Below are 18,443 nucleotides of genomic sequence, written 5' to 3' on the forward strand. Positions count from 1 at the left end.
GCTCTAGTCAATAATTTTATGAGGATGAGGTACTTCATAGTCAAACCCACATAGATTAATTATGCGGCTGTTTCCCTCAGCTCTGCAGAGCTTTTTAGCATCTTTCAGCTCATTGTTTTTGTTTAACAACCACAACTTTACTGTTCTGGTTCACTCTCACTGCTCGTGTAAATGTCATTTTCAGATACACAGCTGGCAGTGCATTTCAATAAAAGAGCTCAAACAGCCCACTGTTCGCTAACTTCCCAACTAAAAATGGCAAACAGACAAAATTAGCAACTAGCTGGTGAACACAGTGAAGCATTTAGCAGCTAAAGAACCAGATATTTCCCTCAAGAGTTTGTGGAGACCAAACAAGAACTAAAAGAAGAGATTTTAATATGACCTTCATTCATCAGACTGATCAGAAACAGGACTTGAATGCTAATGTTTCTCCATGACTGTTGGATGTGTAAATTTGAGCATGATTAAGGTATTTATGTTTATGTTCAGGCAAACAAAAGCTTTTGGTTAAGGTTGGGGAAAGACCATAGATAAATAGTGAGGTTAAAGCAGATGGGACGTGAACCTGCATCAGTACTAAATGTACCCAGTTAACACAAGTCAGTATTCGAACCGTAGTTGTCTATGAAAGTAATTTGTAGAGGACAGAATCATAATATCTTCCGCCAACAATAAACAGACTTACAAATCTCTATCTGCACTGCAAAAATTGGAGCTAATTTGAATGCAAAACCTGAAAAAAACCAATTCTGTTTCCTATTAATCAATGTTCTTGTAACACAAAGGCTACTTAATCAGCAAAACCATCCACCAATTCAAATACTCTTCAATGAATGTGAGACAGTATGATGGCAAAAACAAACACCTCATCCAGCCACTTGGTTTAACTCTCATACTTGATCTAATTTAGTTTCCATCTGGCCAGATCTAGTACATCTTAATAAGTCATTTGAGGATATAATTGATTTGAATGTCACCAGTATAGCGTTGTTTCACTGATCCTGGATTGGCCAGCTAATCCACCTGGTGTGTACCACCTGTGATAAAGTGAACTCCAAATCAACCAGAGGGAGTCAAGGAGCCCAAAAGACATCATTTAGCCTGAGATAAGGCCTCTCCTCCCAATGCCTCCTTATAGCATCCCTACCTCCCCCGGCTCATACCCTCGCCTTGCCTCTAAATCAAACAGTGAGGCCTTTTATTAATAGCCTGTCAGCAGAGTTAACATTTATTTCATGTGTATTCATCTGAACAGGTTTTACAAATGGCCTGGTGCTTGTGAACCTGCTCTTGAAAAATTAGCCTTGTTTTTTACCCCTCTCCTCATGAATTTCAATGACTACGTGAATGTATGGCTATGTGTCTACTTAGATGTTGTTTTCTGCCTTAGGGTAAAAAATGAAAAACTTCTATATTTAGACTGCACGGAAATATCACAGCATGTGGTAGTTTGTTAAAACTAGGGGAAATATTCTAATACATTGAGGCAGTTTTGATAGTAGTTAAAGGTGCAGTTTGTAGAATTTAGTGGCATCTAGCAGACAAGACTTGGCAGAAATGAAATATAATATTCATAAATATGTTTTAATTAGTGTATAATCACCTAAAAATAAGAATCATTGTGTTTTCGTTACCTTAGAATGAGCCCTTTATATCTACATAGGGAGCTGGTCCTCTTCCACGGAGCCCGCCATATTGCACCACCATGTTTCTGCAGTAGCCCGGAACGGACAAACCAAACACTGGCTCTTTTGCACGGTTTTTCACGGGTTTTGCAGCCACTGTAGTTTCTCCTACACACTTGGAAGGGGAGGGTATTCAGTTGGTCGCAATCTGCAACCTCACTGCTAGATGCCACTAAATCCTACACACTGATCCTTTAACTACTGAGAAAGAAATGCTCACTGAACCACAGGTAAAACTGCAGAATATCAAAGTACCTCAACAACTACACAACAACAAAACATTACTTTAAATAGCACCATTTTATTAGAATAGATCCGCAATGTAAGTGAAGTGAAATTTACAAGCATTACTTGCTGCATGTTGTTTACTGTTGCCAGACCACCAGAGACATAACGGTTTGAATATTGAGGTGTAAGAAAAGGAAAGTCACACAAGTACAGAAGATGCTATCAAATTATCTAGTGGAGATCTCCCTAAACATAACTGAAACAGACAGCACATCTCTACAGAATTTATGGTGGCCCATTATTCAATTTTGTGAATACCAAGTGTTCTCCCTTTATGGCACTTCTATAGAGAAACCTAGTGTGCAGACACAAATTGATTACCGGAGCAAGGATACGATCTATTTCTTCCTCTAAATTGATAGCAAAAAAAAGGTGGGATGAGGAAGGTGGGATGTATACAGACAAAGAGAGAGTGAGAGAGTGACAGTGACAGAGAGAAAGATAATGAAATGGGAAATAAAGGTGTGGGGAAAGGACGATGAAGAAAGTTTTGCAACAACTTCCCATTTTCAAAGACAAACATACCAATAAAAGTGTTTTGCCCTGAAGATGTATTCAGTGATAGAGCTGTACCTGACAGAATTTCAATCATAAATACATTCCCAAAGTTTTCTGTTTAAACTCCTGACACCCAAATATTAACTTTGAATTTCAGTTGTCAGACGGTCTACCACTTTGGTCCAGACTGAAATATCTCAACAACTATGGGAAGCATTGCCATGAAATTTGGTACAGATGTTCATGGTTCTCAGGGGATGAAACCTAATGACTTTGGTGATCATCTGACTTTTCCTCTAACTCCACCATGAGGTTCACATTTGTGGTTTTGAGTGAAATGTCTCTACAACTACTGATTGGATTTGAAAATTTTGGAGGGGGGAAATAAATATATAAGTTGTGATACTTTGTTTATGACCAAATACCAGCAAACCTAATGAAATTACCGATCCCTGATCAACCTCAGCTGTACTTAATAAGACCTAATTAGCAAACATTAGCATGAAGACGGTGAACATGGTAACATGAGTATGTCAGCATTGTCATTGTGAACATCAAAAGCACTGCTGCAGACTCTTAGTCTTGTTTAAAGTCTGATTTCTAATCCAGTATCGGTCGGGCTATAATTTAGAGCTATAAAAATGTTCAATGACGTCACTTTAAAATTGATTTGCTGAATGTTTATGCAGGGATCAAAGCAGTGCCAGTTCAAAACAGCGACGACCAAGATATTTCTCACGTCATTGTCAAATATAATTAGCCAGATCTCCTCAGTGCATCACTTCTCTGCTTTCATGGCCAACTCTCTTTTGCTGTTTCACAGACAGCACTAATCTCCAATCACCATTCTTATGTATATGACAGCACAGGTAAAGCTGCAGAGCCAATACATTTGTCCTTCAGTACATGACATCTTAGCCTTACTAATGAGCCATTTAACAGCACTGTGAAGGGAACAGCAGTTAAATGAAAGGCCCCTTGTGGATTTGGTAAGAGCGTGTCAAGACTGGCAGAGACAGTAATACTTCACATTGACAGGAGGAAGAATGAATAATGAGAGGTTTTGCGGCTGTCTCAACGTAAGGCTAATCTCTCAACATTTCCTCATGCCCCATCTCTCACTGGAGATGTGGCCGCACCTGTACACCATGCCACAAACTCAAATCAAAATTACAGAACTTATGATATGCTTCAAATCCGTCTTAACTTACTGTGTGGCAAGAATATACATGATTCATTTATTGTCTGACTTGTTGAAAAACCAACGGTCATCAGACAACCAGTACACCATACTGTCTCTAAAGAATATTTTGGGACTATAATAGACATTAATTGACACAGGACACTTAAATAGACCCTAAAGCACATTTCTTCCTCCTACTTAAGCTATTTTTAACCATTCCTCCAAGAGACACCTGGAGGTTTATGAACTAGAGAACAAGTTCTTGTGGTTCTCCGCATTACAGCTTATGAGTATTCATGAGCGGGAGTAGGCAGCACTCTCCAATGGGACTTAAGTCTGTGATCACCAGAAACTGTCTGTCAGTCATTGTCAATGTGAGCTTCTAGCTCAGGGGACATTGTTAGGTTTCCATTATGACAATACTTGCATTCAGACTCCAGCAACTCATCTCATAAGAGCCAAAGCATATGGAGAACAAACAGAAAAGGCCACCTTTGGAATGTCACAGATGGCTGTCACAGATGTTGAAAGTCAGTTATCATTTCATCTCTGACAAATTCATGCAGAAACTTCAGTTTTCTAGTTTGAGGGAGGGAAAAAAGAATAATCTAATTCTATCATAAATATTTCCCTCTGGTTCCCAACCTCATCACTGATACAGAGTGCTCCATTTACTGCTGAAACTGAATGCATGAAATGTTAGAGAAAAAAAAAAAAAAACATACATCTAGAACTACTGTTGCAATTTAAATTGATTGTGTACACAGGCTGTGATAGTTTAGAGATCAGTTATAGTCACATTAGATATAACAATGATTATTAATAATCCCAACGAAGCCTCTCAAGGTTCTTTTCTCTAGAGGAAACTGTTTTCATTGCAAGGTTGCCACTCAAGTAGAGTATAACAGAACCAGAGTATAATAGAGAGAAGAGACAAGAGCTTTTGTTCATTACCCTTTATATCAGCACACTTGCAAAATAAGCACCTTATATATGCTCCAATATTATTATTTTTATCATATCAGGTTGTATTGGCAAACATTTGATGTGTCTTGGATATTGTGCTAACATTATATCCTGAGGTACAATGGAAGGTGGTGAAGAAATACAGTAACACAAACACTCTTAAAATAGAAGTTAAATGAAATATCCTTGCAGTAATTACTAGTTTGGTGAATTCAGGCAATGACTACATAAAGCAGAATTAAAAAGTGAAAGTTAAATTAGCAGCATGTGTACATGTTTATTAGTGGTTTGGTTGTCACCACTTCAAAAGCTACATAAGGCACCTTACAGAAGTAAAAAGAAACCAGATATTCACTGCCTGTACTGCTGGTGCATTAGTCACCTCAAAAGTCATGATGACATATGCTAAAACCAAGAAAAATACACTGGCAAAAAGGAACAGTGGTCACACACAGATCCTTTCGACAGTGAAGGGTGAGTTTCGTGATATCCTATATTTATCTTATTGTTGAGAAATCCCATTAAAAAGACCAAAATCAACAATACTACAAATGTGTATTGTCCGTGTAGGTGAAGCATAGCTTACTCCTCTGTGTCATAGAACTCCATAATTAAATAATTAAAAAGCCACACTATTGCACTGGGTGATATGTTCTCCCATTATGATGACCATAAGCACTGTAGATAATTTTGAATGAACCCCACATACGCTGTCATGGTGCTTTAAATACTCTCTATATGCAGCTGAAAATAGTCCTCAACAAACACACTCTTAACTCCTGTTTGAGTTATGTTTGTTAGAAACTACAGTGCCAAGCTGTTTTAGGTATTTTGCCTTTTTTGCAAATGAATATATTTGTTTATATCTATATTTGTGACCGTTTACGACTTCAGAAGGAGCAAACAGTCTAAGAGTCATATAGGCTGGAAAATTCATTTCTATTTCTATTTCTATTTATATTTATATTTATATATATTTGTATTTAGAGACATACTAATTCATTGTTAGTTTTGGTCTTTCATTGGATGTTGATGGTAGGGAAAATATAGACTATTTCCTGCCTCATCATTTATATACACAGCAATGGCCACTGAGTTGAATCAAGGCTCACTATAAGGAAGAATAAGGTCGAAATATAAAAAACATAACACAACAGTGAGAAAAGGACATTACTGGTATGTATGTCAGCGAGACCCTAACGCCTGGGACACACAGCCTGCATGAACCTCAGCAGTGCGTGTGCGTTGCTGAACTGCCGCGTCTCGCACGTTTGCAGCATCCACACAGACAGTGTTGCTGCTGCGGCGCTTCTGCAGCGCTTCTGCTGCCAGCTCTATCTTTCTACATAGAGTTTGGCTTTGATAATGGCCCTCAATAATAGCATGTTTCATATCATTATAAATTTCATTTATATTTAGTTTAGTCAGAAAAAGATTAAGAAGTATGTGCTCAATTGTTAAAAATAAATAATATTCGAGGTGAAAGCGGCTTTCTCTCTGACTGGCATGGTGGGGTCTGGTTGGGGATACTTCTGTGTCAGCCACATACATCCCTCACAAAGGACGTGTTTTTTTTACCCATTATATTAATCATTTCGCTAGTTAAACCCCGCTGTCACCGCCTCCAAGTGAGGCTGACCCGCAGTGGTGACATGTCAGATATAGACAGATATAGACATTGAAACTATAGTGAAAGATGTGATGTTGCTGGTGTGATGTCAATATGACTGTCAACATATAATTTTCACTGTCTATGTTTGCTGAGATCTGCGAGTACAGTAAGATCTAGCAGTCTCCGTTTGGTTGGGCGAGTTCAAAGTTGTGAAAACAACGGGAGTGTTTTGAATACACCCCTGTTTTCACAGGTAATTGGTTATTCTGTCCCTCCCACCACAGCAAATGGATTAATCCTGGAAGGCTACTGATATAGCACTTTTCTCCTTATGAAAGTAACACAGCATTTATTTGACCAATGAGAATTTGGTCGGACAAGAGCATATTGACCAACTAATCGACCAGTCAACCAGGAGACTACAGCCCTACAAATCTCTAGATGACACACCACAGCAGCCACGCGTGAGATGCGCATCTCACGCGTGCTGTGTGCCTGCTCTAATCTGTTAACATGGGCACCGAAATGAAAAGCAAGAGGTTCCGCAACACACACACGCTGCTCACACAGGCTGTGTGTACCAGGCGTAAGAGCTAAAATACAAAGCTGTATAAGTTGTATTTTTAGTGATGAACCCATGCCAGAATAAAAAATATTAGATTTTGACTAATGCATAACATTGCTGACTGTAAGAATAAACAGACTGTTGGACTTTGCATCTCCTACCTGTGTTGGAGTGAGTGCTGCTATTATCCATCTCCTTGTATAGTAATTGTTCCCACAGACATCCACTTGACCCAACACTGACACTTCTGCTCATCTGTCCTCTTTGCTGCTTTGCATTTAAAGCTCTTTCATTCATACAGTATAGTACTATACATATATACAGTACTATGTATAATACAGTGCACATACAGCATATGCTTTGTCCATTATAACCTACAAATGTAAAAGTGAAAACAATACATATACTGTATATCACATTTAGACTAACTTCTATTAGTCTACTGATATTTCCATTTCCAGTAATTAGGTCTGAACATGATGAAAATGCTATGTCAGAAATACTGCATATGTCATTTCTGTCCAAATTAACCCCTGGTTTAACTGCCTGGAAAACCTACTGTCATGGCCTATTCATTAGCCACAGTTCATTGTTTTACTTGCATGGGCTATTTGCTGGCTTTCGCAGCAGAAAAAATTACAGACCACTGTCAGTCAACTGGGAAATATACATCAGACATCATGGCATCCTCCTAACTACTAGTAATTTATGTAGTACTCCTTTTTCAGAACCAGACGTTGTAAAATGCAGAAAGAGACTAAAAAGAAATTAAGGAGGAAGGTGGCCTGGCAGCGGTGAAAGTGACAGCCCAGCATGCAAATGTGCCCATCTATCTTACTGGGGAACATTGAGTGTGCTTTATCTCGTCTAGAAGGAGCAGTTCATCTCATAGACAGCCATTTGGACGCACTAGACTTAAAAAGTAGGGGTTCTAAATTGGATAGCAATTGTGCAACTGTACAAATGTTCAGGTTTGCTCACCTCAGATAGCCTCCTCTGCCCTTAGAGCATGTATGTAAGCGGTGACCTGAACCTGAGCTGCATGCTAAACTAGCTTCAGTTATGGTCACATCACCCCATTAACTTCAACTTATCGTATTTAAAACAACATGTGACAGAGTGTATGTGTGCATGGGTAAGTGGATGTGCATGTGTGTTTGCAAGTGTGCATGTAAAAATGTATTTTGTAACAAAATCAGTTATTAAGTCTCTTTCCTTCTTGCTTTCGGATGTTCAGTGGAGAGCAAGTTGGCAGCTAGAACATATTGGCTGAATTGACAAAACAAATTACCCTCATCTGTTTATAGAGGAGAGGCTTTGAAACTACAGCAGATTGCATCAAATATGCTTGAAATGTGCAGCCTTGGCTTGTGTACCAAGGTTTGTGATTAGCCAAGGAACCATTCCTAAACTTACCTTTTATCTGTTAAATACAATCAAGAATCCTAAGGATTACATGCCTACATATGCGCAGGTGTACATGTGCATTTGTACAAATATACATGCTTACAGTGTGCACAACCAAATAGATTTACTGAGGAGCAACAGTAAATGCACAGATTACCAAGCTGTATGAATTTTCAATTTCACTTGTAGTACTCAGTGCTTTCTCTTATATCACAAATAATCAAGGCAGAGATTCACCATAGAAATGTCTAACTGAAGGAACGCAATTCATTTTCCAATAACTTCAAGAGCACATACATTATGTGGCTTTTATGAAACTTTTGATTTCTTACAATGTAGCAGTTAATGACTTATATTTTCAGAACAGAAAACATTTTAATTGTCTGGATGCACAAGTAATCTGTATATTAACTCTGTGCCCATTACATTTCTAACCTTGCCATCCATAGCAGTCAACTCCTAAATGAAGTATGAAACACTTCTCACGCCCCTTCTGTTTTAATTACTTTGCATGCATGTTTGCATACATTTTTATGTACGTTTGCGAATGATAACTGTAAAATGGATAGACAAAAGCTGCATTGAATGACTGATTCACCAATAATTCTCAGGACTTTCTTACCTGTTACAAAAGAAAGCCCTCACATGAAGCCTTAGTCACTTCTGTCAGCATCCTGTCCATCCTCCGTATTTTTCTGCATACATAAAGGAAGAAGACAGATATGAGGAGGCAGCAACGCCACAGCACAGCCAATAACGGCACTGGAATAGCTTCTGTGCAGCCTCTCTGTTTTGTTTACTGGAGCTTTATCAAGACTTGCTGAGAATGGCTGCAGCAGTTGCAGCACTGCCGCCTGAACCGCCCTCACTGTCTGACATCTTGAGGAAAAAAGACCTTCAGAAAATATCAGTTCGCAAAGGTGAAGGCAGGGAACAAGGTTAGACAGCAAGAAGCAGTAGTAGAGGCAATGTTTTAAATGGTTTGAGCTGAGAGTAGCAGTGGCTAGGGCTGGTCCAGCAAGCTGCAAAATGCCTTGGAAGGTCCCAGAGGGCAGTGTGGGGTCCAAATACCACCGACAAAGCAGCAATGCCGCAGCATAAGAATATCAGACACATGACCAAATAGGCAAGTATGACTGTGGCTATTGTAAACTTAACTGATCATGAGAAGAAATGCACCAGTATCTGGACAGCTTACCACCTCTGCTAAACAATTTCCTGCATGAAAACCCAGACTTTACATTTAATATATGCAAAAACAAAACTTTGTTTCCTTGTAAACAAACTTGACAAGAGCATGTTTTTACTCTCCCATAAACTATGCATAGTTTGATGCATAGTGAAAATGCACTGTACTTAATTCACATTGGTTTTTAAAGTCTTTCAAACAGACTTAATTTAAACTTCAGGTTATGAGATGCTAATGTGAGACTGTAGTGAATTACAGATGTTTGGCAGAACAGCGGTGACACAATGTAAAACAAGTTTCAGTTGAGTGCTGTCAACATAATTATGTTGCATGATGTTATGATGATGGCACTTCAACGCTTCACTAACTTGTACTCATTATGGTGTCTTTTATGACATGCACTCTAAATGGATGCTGTATTTTTGCTATATGCCAAGTAATTACTTGCATTTTATGACAGTTGATGCCAATTTTATTGGCCTGTTATGTAAGCAAGGGTTAAACTTTTTTTTTTTGTTTGTTTTGATGTAGGAAAATACAGCTCTGATTATTCTGCATACAAATTATTTATTTTATTTCAATGACAAGTAAATATTTAACTACCTAGAAGTGAATATTTTAGGGTTAGGGTTTAGAAATGCCAAATTAGGGCACCCCAGTAGCCGAATGGTCAAGGCACAATGACATACAATACTATGTAACCGCAACACCCCCAGTTTGATTCTAGCTATGGTTCTTTCATAACCATCTCTTTATCCTCATGTTTCCTGTCAACTATAAATTAATAAATTAAATATAAAATAAATAAATAGCAAAGATAGCATTTGATAATATTAAACTTTGTTTTGTATTAAAATCATAAACAGTTATAGCAATAAACAACTATAAACAGGGGAGAAATCTCCATTCAGAGCCATTGTATATAAATATGAACAGCAGGAATCCTCACCACTGCCTCTAAACAGAGAACGCTTAACAATTATCAACTAAACAACCATTTGTATGGAAAACAAATTAAATACTAAATTAACCTGTGCAACTGGGTGAATCCCGACACCAAACCCCAAGACACTCAAAATTCATGGATTCAACCAAGACAAAGAACAGCAGAATAAAACCTGAATCAATGAGTGAATGAGAAGAGTATTTCTGTTTAAAAAGAGACACTAAGAATGATGAGTGAGTATAACAAGCGTAATGTTGTTGTACTGATGGACTTAAGGCTGACATGATTGTGTACAATCAAGTCTGAGTCTTCACTGAGGACCCTTCTTATGTGAATTGCCTTTATGACATCTATAAGCACTGTTGTAGCAGCTGAAAAGTCAGGCTGTCTAGTTAGGTGACAAAGGTAATTAAATACCAGAGACACAGTATTTTTCCTGCGGTCCAACTACCTTTCATAAATCACTAAAGCATGTGCATACAGGCTCCCCGAGCTCTGCAGCGAGGGGAGCACCTTGAATAGCTCACACAAACACTTTATACTTTCAGCCTTGACCCAACACAACCGTCAACACAAGCACCTCGTGTGCAGTCACACTTCTGTCTGCAGACACCTGTTTCCTGAAAGATTATTAATAATAATTCTATATATGGTGTCATGCCCTTCTTGCACAGTTTCCAGTTCTTGCATTAAGTTCCCCTTTTCCATCGATCACTTCTTAGAATCGGGGTCACCATGTATCATGCACTTCCTATTACTTCTTTCCTAACAGACTAGACATTATTTTGCCAACAGAAACAAGATGTGAGACATCCTGGCTAGACATCTTACCTAAAACAGAACAACAGCATATAAAAGCATATAAAAGGTCAAAGATAAGGTCAAGAGTGCATCGTGCTCTTTTTAAAGGCATAAACTACACTTGATTAATGACCATCAAAGTATTAAGACTATAATATAGTAATTTCTCCAAAAATACACGTCTAATATAATTTTTGCCTCCACATCATGCAGTGATTGATTTATGGCTCTTCATTGTTGCAAAATTGCATAATCCCCGTTACAATAAAGGGTACCAGTGTGAGGAACTTGGTTTCTGTAGGGACAGCATGTGCTCTCCTTTGCATCCCGCACAAGCTCATTCTCAAATATTATTCTTTTTTTTGTCAAAACAATGCTTTAATAAGCCCACATCTCCTCTCAAAGAATATCTCTGCCTGAACGTCACCTCCTGGCAACACCTAACAGGTTAGGACACCTCTGGAGCTCTCCTAAATATTTGCTAAGATAGAAAGTTATGAAAATTGATAGAATGCTTTTAGTCCTGAAATGTAGGACCAAATATGCATCACTAACACAATTTTTGGCCAGTTGCTCTGCTCTAAGATCCTTGATATATAAGGCCCCATATCAGAAAACAGGGAAGCTTCTTACTAAAATCTTACAAAATATAATCAAGTCAAGTCAGTTTTATTTATTTAGCACTAAATCACAGCAGAAGTTATCTCTGGGCACTTTTCACATAGAGCAGGTCTAGACCGTACTCTTTAATTTACAGAGATCCAACATTCCCCCATGAGCAAGCACTTGACGACAGCGGCAAGGAAAAACTCCCCTTTAACGGGAAGAAACCTCAAGCAGAGCAGAGCTCTAGGTGGGCAGCCATCTGCCTTGACTGGTTGGGTTGACAAAGAAAGAGGGAGAGGGAAGAGAGAGACACAGAGAAGCACAACAACAGTAATAACAATAACAACAATAACAAAATAATAATAATAAAAATATGAGTAATGATAATGGCAGACATGGGCGTCAAGGACCATGGCAGCAGGTGGCCCACAACCACAATCCATGGAAGCCTGCGATCGATAACCAAGTGTTCTGCCTGGTTACTATAATATTATTATAATATAATAAAGGCCTAAATTTCCCTTTGTTAAAAGACGCTGGCCACCATTTGAGAATTTATGGTATGACTTATTACACCCACTTAAACTAGAGAGTATAATATATATATATATATGTATGTATGAAAAAAATAGAGAACATTGATATATTAATGTACTACAAAAAGCAGTGGTATTTCCCATGGATAAAAAGCAGATTGAAAAGCAATTAGACTTTTTAATTTTTGTCTTTATTTATTTGTTTCTTTTGCTTATCAAAAACATTTACTATGAAAAACATAATAAAAGGAGTTTGACTTTCTCCTTAGTGGATGATTTCACATATAAATATGAAAGCAGAAAATAATTCATTAAACAAGAAGCTGTGAATGCACTTTTGCTGAGAAATCATTTGAATAAGGAGTAAACTACATTTAAATGCTAATTACTGCCTATTATTTTACAAATAAAATAAAGTCCATTTGACGAAGGTGAACACACTTGAGTGATATGCCCATGCATGGCATTATCACTCATCTCTCTCAAATCTGATCATAACTTCCTCATTCATTACTGCTTACGTCACTCCTCTCTGTACCATACTACTAATATAAACACCATTAGATCAGCTGTATGTGAAGAACATACGTATATTCATTTAAATCCAGAGACTGTGTTATATTATTTGTAGTTGTAGTAGTATGGGCAAAAGTGTCACGTGATCCACTCTGCATTAGTGCAGATGCAGCTGTGCTTTGGGCCCATGTCAACAAAGAAAAGTGAACACCTAAGCATCATTTACCAAATGGAGAGCTTTGGAGGGAAACAGCCTCTGTCCTGCATCTCTTCCCTCTGCTCCAATAAATCAGCATCATTGTCACTGACAACTGGACAGACTCCAATTTTAAAAGGCATTTCACCATGCCAAGCTAGGGACACATAAAACGTATCCCTAAACATATTCCTGTCTTGATGTTTCACTGCTATTAATATTGGCCAAGTGTTAAACTGCTTTTGTTGTGGGAGCCTATAACTTCAGAATGCACCCAATACTGTATGGACATGATTTATTTGCACACTATAAACTAATGTAGCCCTTTCTTTCTGCCCCCCCCCCCCCCTCTCTTATTCTGATAACCTGAAATGGCTGGATACTGGATAGAAGCCTGCATAAAATGCTCATGTAAATGGAGCTGCATGCGCGCAACTGGATTCATGCATGCATATGCGTGTGCACACACAAGCATTCACTGAGCAGGTGCTGTGTCAAACTACAGAATATTTAAAATGCCTAAATTAAAACATATCAAACAAAGAAAAAAAGTAAGATACAATACACTTTTAGTTTTTTATATATGCAGCAGAGGGCCAATACTAAATGCAAAGCAGTGTCATTAGTTCTCATGAGGTGACGCAAGGTAGGTTTTTCTTTTTTGAGACGCAGACGCATTGCCTGTGCCAAAATGAGCAACATATTTGGCAATAAATCTGTAAGTCAAGTAGGGCAACAGAGGTACCACAAAGTTTAGCATTAGGCTATGTGGGTTTTTAGGAGTTCAAATTTGTTCAAAACAAATTATGTCACAGCATTGCTATTGTAAGGCTCCAAATGATCTAAATGTGATTATCAGCTGAAATTCTTTTGTCAGAACAATAATAATTCAATTTTCTAATTTATGGCATAATATATCAGCCATGGATATATTGTGTATCACTAAACTGAAATATGCATCAAAATATATTGCAAAACTTAAACCTTATTTCATATAAAGCACTTAATTCCCCCAAATGGGTAAATTTGGAATAACTAAATTAATATAATCATATTAATAATGCATAAAATAAAAATAAATAATGCTGTGTACATAAAATTAAAATATATCTGTGTATTAGTCTAACATGCTGTGGTGCTTGAAAGTTTGTGAACCCTTTAGACGATTCTCTATTTCTGCTTAAATAGGACCTAAAACGTAATCAGATTTTCACACAAGTCCCAAAACTAGATCAAGGGAACCCAATAGATAGAATTACACAAAAATGTTAAACATGTTTATTTTTTGAGCAAAGTTATCCAATCTTACATATTTCTGTGAGGCAAAAGTATGTGAAGTCTTGCTCTCAGTAAGTGGTGTGTACCCCTTTTGAAGCAATGGCTTCAACTGAACGTTTCAAATAACTGTCTATCAGCCCTGTTAGAATTTTCTGTCTCTTGCTCCAGTAAACTGTGTGCCAAACCATTCACTGGTGTCATTCCACTGAAATACAATATGGAACATGACTGGCAATTAAGATAAATGGTCCGTGGCCTTTTAATTTTAAAAAGTTGACTGCATTAATTAATTAATTATTTAATTAATTAATTTGAAAGCATCTTAAAGTCTCCTGCCTGGATGACAATAACAAACTGAGGGGGAGGCAGAGTGCTCCGCTGTGTTGTTATCTCCAGCAGTGGAGAGCCATCGCTATCCAAGATGCTGAGCAGGTGCAGGGTTTTTGAAATGAAACAGACTGAGCACTGAGTTATTTTTTCTTCACCTCAGAGTTGGTTGTTGTTGTTGTTTACGTGCTGCAGTGTGTGTTGGTCAGCTGGTCTTGTTTGTTACTGCTGGAGTTCGCTGCTCCACTCCGCTAACGTTAGTCTCTGAGTGATGGTGACTGTCCAGGTGCTGCGCTGCCCTCGTAGTTGAGTTCCACCTTTTTTGTTCCGTCAACATCACGTTAATAACTAACATTTAGAAAATTTAATTTTGTGAATCAATTAAGAATCATAGGAGAAAAGAATCAAGATTCTTATGCGAATCAATTTTTTCACCCTGCCTTATGTTGAATGTCCTCCATTTGTACACATTTTGTCTGACAGTCAACTGGTGGAGTCCAAACTCTTTAGAAATAGTTGTCTAACCCTTTCCAGCCTGGTGAGTATCAGCTCTTCTTCTACAGTCCTCAGAAATCTCCTTTGTTCAAGACATGACACTCTTCCACAAACCTGTGTTGTGAAGCTCAGACTTTGACAGTGAACACTCAGATTTCTCTTCTTTAAACAAGGCAGGGCGTCCCATACTCCCACCTGATTGTCATCCTATTAATTGAAACACCTGACTCTAATTTCCCCTTTAAATGAACTGATAATTCTAGAGGCTCACATACTTTTGCCACACACAAATATGTGACATTGGATCATTTTTCTCAATAAATAAATTAACAAGTGTAAGTGGTGGTAAGTGGTTTTTGTCTCATTTGTTTAACTGATGTATCTTTAGGGAGATAGAGATTGCTTTTGTTCAGCCAACCATCCAAAACCCAAAGATGTTCAATGTAACATCAGGTAAGACAAAGAAGAGCGGCAAATCCTCACATCTGAGAATCTGGAACCACAGAAAGCTTGGTATTTTTCTCTGGAAAAACAACTTAAATAATTATTCAATCATCAAAAAAGTTGCCCATTGATTAACCAATTGATTGACAAATAGTTTCAGCCCAAGCTTTTCAGCTGAATACGAGTGCTGATACCTGAACTCATTGTATAAACCTTTACGGAGGACCAATCAGATTTGAGTGTTCTTTTCAAGAAAACAACACTAAACTGACTAATTTGTGAGGTAGCAGAATGGGGCATATCCAATCAGGATAAAGACTTCATTTAAGGTCTAAATTAACAGTCCCTTCATTATCTGCAAAGTAAACCAACAAGACTTGGACTGAGCTCAATTCAAAAAATCTTCAGACTTTGGGTGGCTGTGGCTCAAGAAGTAGAGCAGGTTGTCCACTAATCGGAAGAAAGGCGGTTCGATCTTTGGCCCCTTCAGTCCGCATGTCGAAGTGTAGTGTAGTTGGGCAAGATACTGAACCCCAAATTGCTTCCAAAGGCTGTGCCGTTGGTGTGCAAGTGTGTGTGTGTGTGTGTGTGTGTGTGTGTGTGTGTGTGTGTGTGTGTGTGTGTGTGACTGAGCATTAGAAACTCCTCCTGATGAGCAGGTTGGCACCTTGCATGGCAGCCTCTGCCTCATCAGTGTAGGAATGTGTGTGTGAATGGGTCAATGTTGGCATGTAGTGTAAAGCACTTTGAGTGGTTGGAAGTCTAGAAAGGCTCTATATAAATGCAGCCCATTTAATCAGCCCCTGCCGCATCAAGTGATAATGTACTTTCTTAATTTCATTCAGGTCCAACCTGCACTCTGCAACAACGAACACAAAATTCAACAAAGTGCAAAGCCTGTGGTTAAAAGCATTTGTTAAGTTTGCCTTTTCAATGTGCCGCTGTGATGAATGAAAATAATCTGGATGCTCACAGTTACCTTTTCTTTTCAGTTTTTCCAACACAGAGAAGCAAAATATAAAAGAAGAAACGTTATATAACTTAAATCAACAAAACCTGCACACAACTGTGGATCTTTATCACCTTTTGAAGGCTAGAAAAAAAATCAATGGCACATTCCATATATTTGTGTCCACTTTAAGTACTGTATGCTCATTTACTGCAGTGTTGAGCTGGACAAAAGTTTGAACAATTAGTGTTTTTCATTTGAATCTGGGCTATTTTTCTTGTAATTTTGTGGCAATACACTCTACAGGAAAACTGATCCCACAAAAGGCCAGGTTATGGCCTTAACAATAAAATGTTTGTGAGTACTGCACCCTCGAAATAAACCAAGCAAACAAGTTAATCTTCATAAAAGTAATTTAAGATTATAAATACCAATGTTACTGAAAAACTCTGGTCCTTTTAAAGTACATTAAATACCTTTAAAATAAAACTACAGTATATTAATGTAGTTTCAGGACAACATTAGCTCCAGTAAAAGCTTATGGGTTTTGGGAGTGCAAGAGTATTTATTTCACATATGAAACACTAGGTTCATAGGTGAAATCAAAATCTCAATTCAAAGAGCTTAAATATGCCACCATATATATGGTAGTATCAATATCTGACATGACTAAGTTAAGCTAATAAAAGGATGCAAAAATACACAGATCTCAATTGTTCTTTTTAATAAAGAGTATGTTCTTTTAGATGTCACTGGTGTGACTGAATGACTATAATCTAATCCTGGTGAATATCCTGGCAATTCAGCTGAGAGGAAGATCAATATCTGAACTCAAAAAGGCGGATTATGATCTCTAACTCCTCTGGGAGGCAAAATTATGACAAGACACTGTAAATACATGAAGCTATTCAATGAGGCTGTAAGTTACTTTTAGACTAGATTTTGAGCAGAGGAAAGCTAATAATTAAATTATTAATGCATTCGTTTCATCCTCATATTTGAAAATATCGAATAAGGCAATGAGGAGGAATGTGTGCAGAGTGTAGACACCATCCACAGACAAGTTTAGAGTCTTGACAATGAAGAAAGAATGTGAAAGGGACAGCAACTGCCAAGATATCACTATGCATCAAAGCCTGCTCGCTGCCTCAATGGGCTCTCACAGCTTATCAAGAGTCCCTTTCAATGGCAAACGCAGCCTAGACTCACACTGAATTGCTGATTCTCAGTAAACTTTTGACAAGGCCTATTACACAGATGGATAGCTGTTTTCACTGGGAAAAACACAGACCAGCTGAACTAAGCCGTGTTTCCTGTCAAGTGTCCCTCACCAGCAAGCCCCCTCTTAAAAAACACTTCAGGCAACTCGTATCTGATGAGGTGTCTGCTTTTTTCAACAGGAATTGCCACGTCGCAAAGTGCTGTTACCTAATCACAGCACTAATGATCTATATCGCGTAGCTACAACTGGTAGGCTGTTGTGGTGTAATACAGCTTCCAACTCATTAAAGAGAGCATCTTACAAGAGGAAGCAGAGTTTCAAGGAGCTGGACGTAGCTTCCTCACAGCTTATCCACAATGATTGATATTTTCAGTTATATGCATAAATAGGATCTAAATTGTCAATACATAATGAATTTTTCTCAAGACAGCGCAGTGATGATAAATCTCGGTATTAGCAGTTACCAATGGGAACATGAGGTCACATCAAGGTTGAAACGGGAGTATTTTTCCACTACTACAAGATTCTTGGGGGGCTTATAGTCAACAAGCATTACAGATGTGGCTTTTCAGTAACTTAATATATTTCCTGACAATAATGTGACACAAGCCCTGCTGACACTCTGTCAGACTGGCAAGCTCCAAGATGCTGTGTAAGACAAGCAGCTTCACAGATGAACAGCTGACACACCACAAAAACAAAAAGTGAAGACAGAGGCAGAAACATATCCA

General features: G+C 38.1%; 1 protein-coding gene across 2 annotated transcripts in view; it reads right to left on the minus strand.

The window, feature by feature from the left end:
* The window catches only part of inpp4b (inositol polyphosphate-4-phosphatase type II B), a 263,968-nt gene that overhangs the window by 237,207 nt on the left and 8,318 nt on the right, over positions 1-18,443 (minus strand). For both annotated transcript variants that reach the window (XM_067584918.1, XM_067584919.1), the window contains exon 2: positions 8,830-8,902. The gene's annotated coding sequence lies outside the window, so the exon portion shown is untranslated. The remainder of the gene's footprint in view (positions 1-8,829; positions 8,903-18,443) is intronic.

The sequence above is a fragment of the Thunnus thynnus genome, chromosome 3, assembly GCF_963924715.1.
Source record: "Thunnus thynnus chromosome 3, fThuThy2.1, whole genome shotgun sequence".
Taxonomy (NCBI): domain Eukaryota; kingdom Metazoa; phylum Chordata; class Actinopteri; order Scombriformes; family Scombridae; genus Thunnus; species Thunnus thynnus.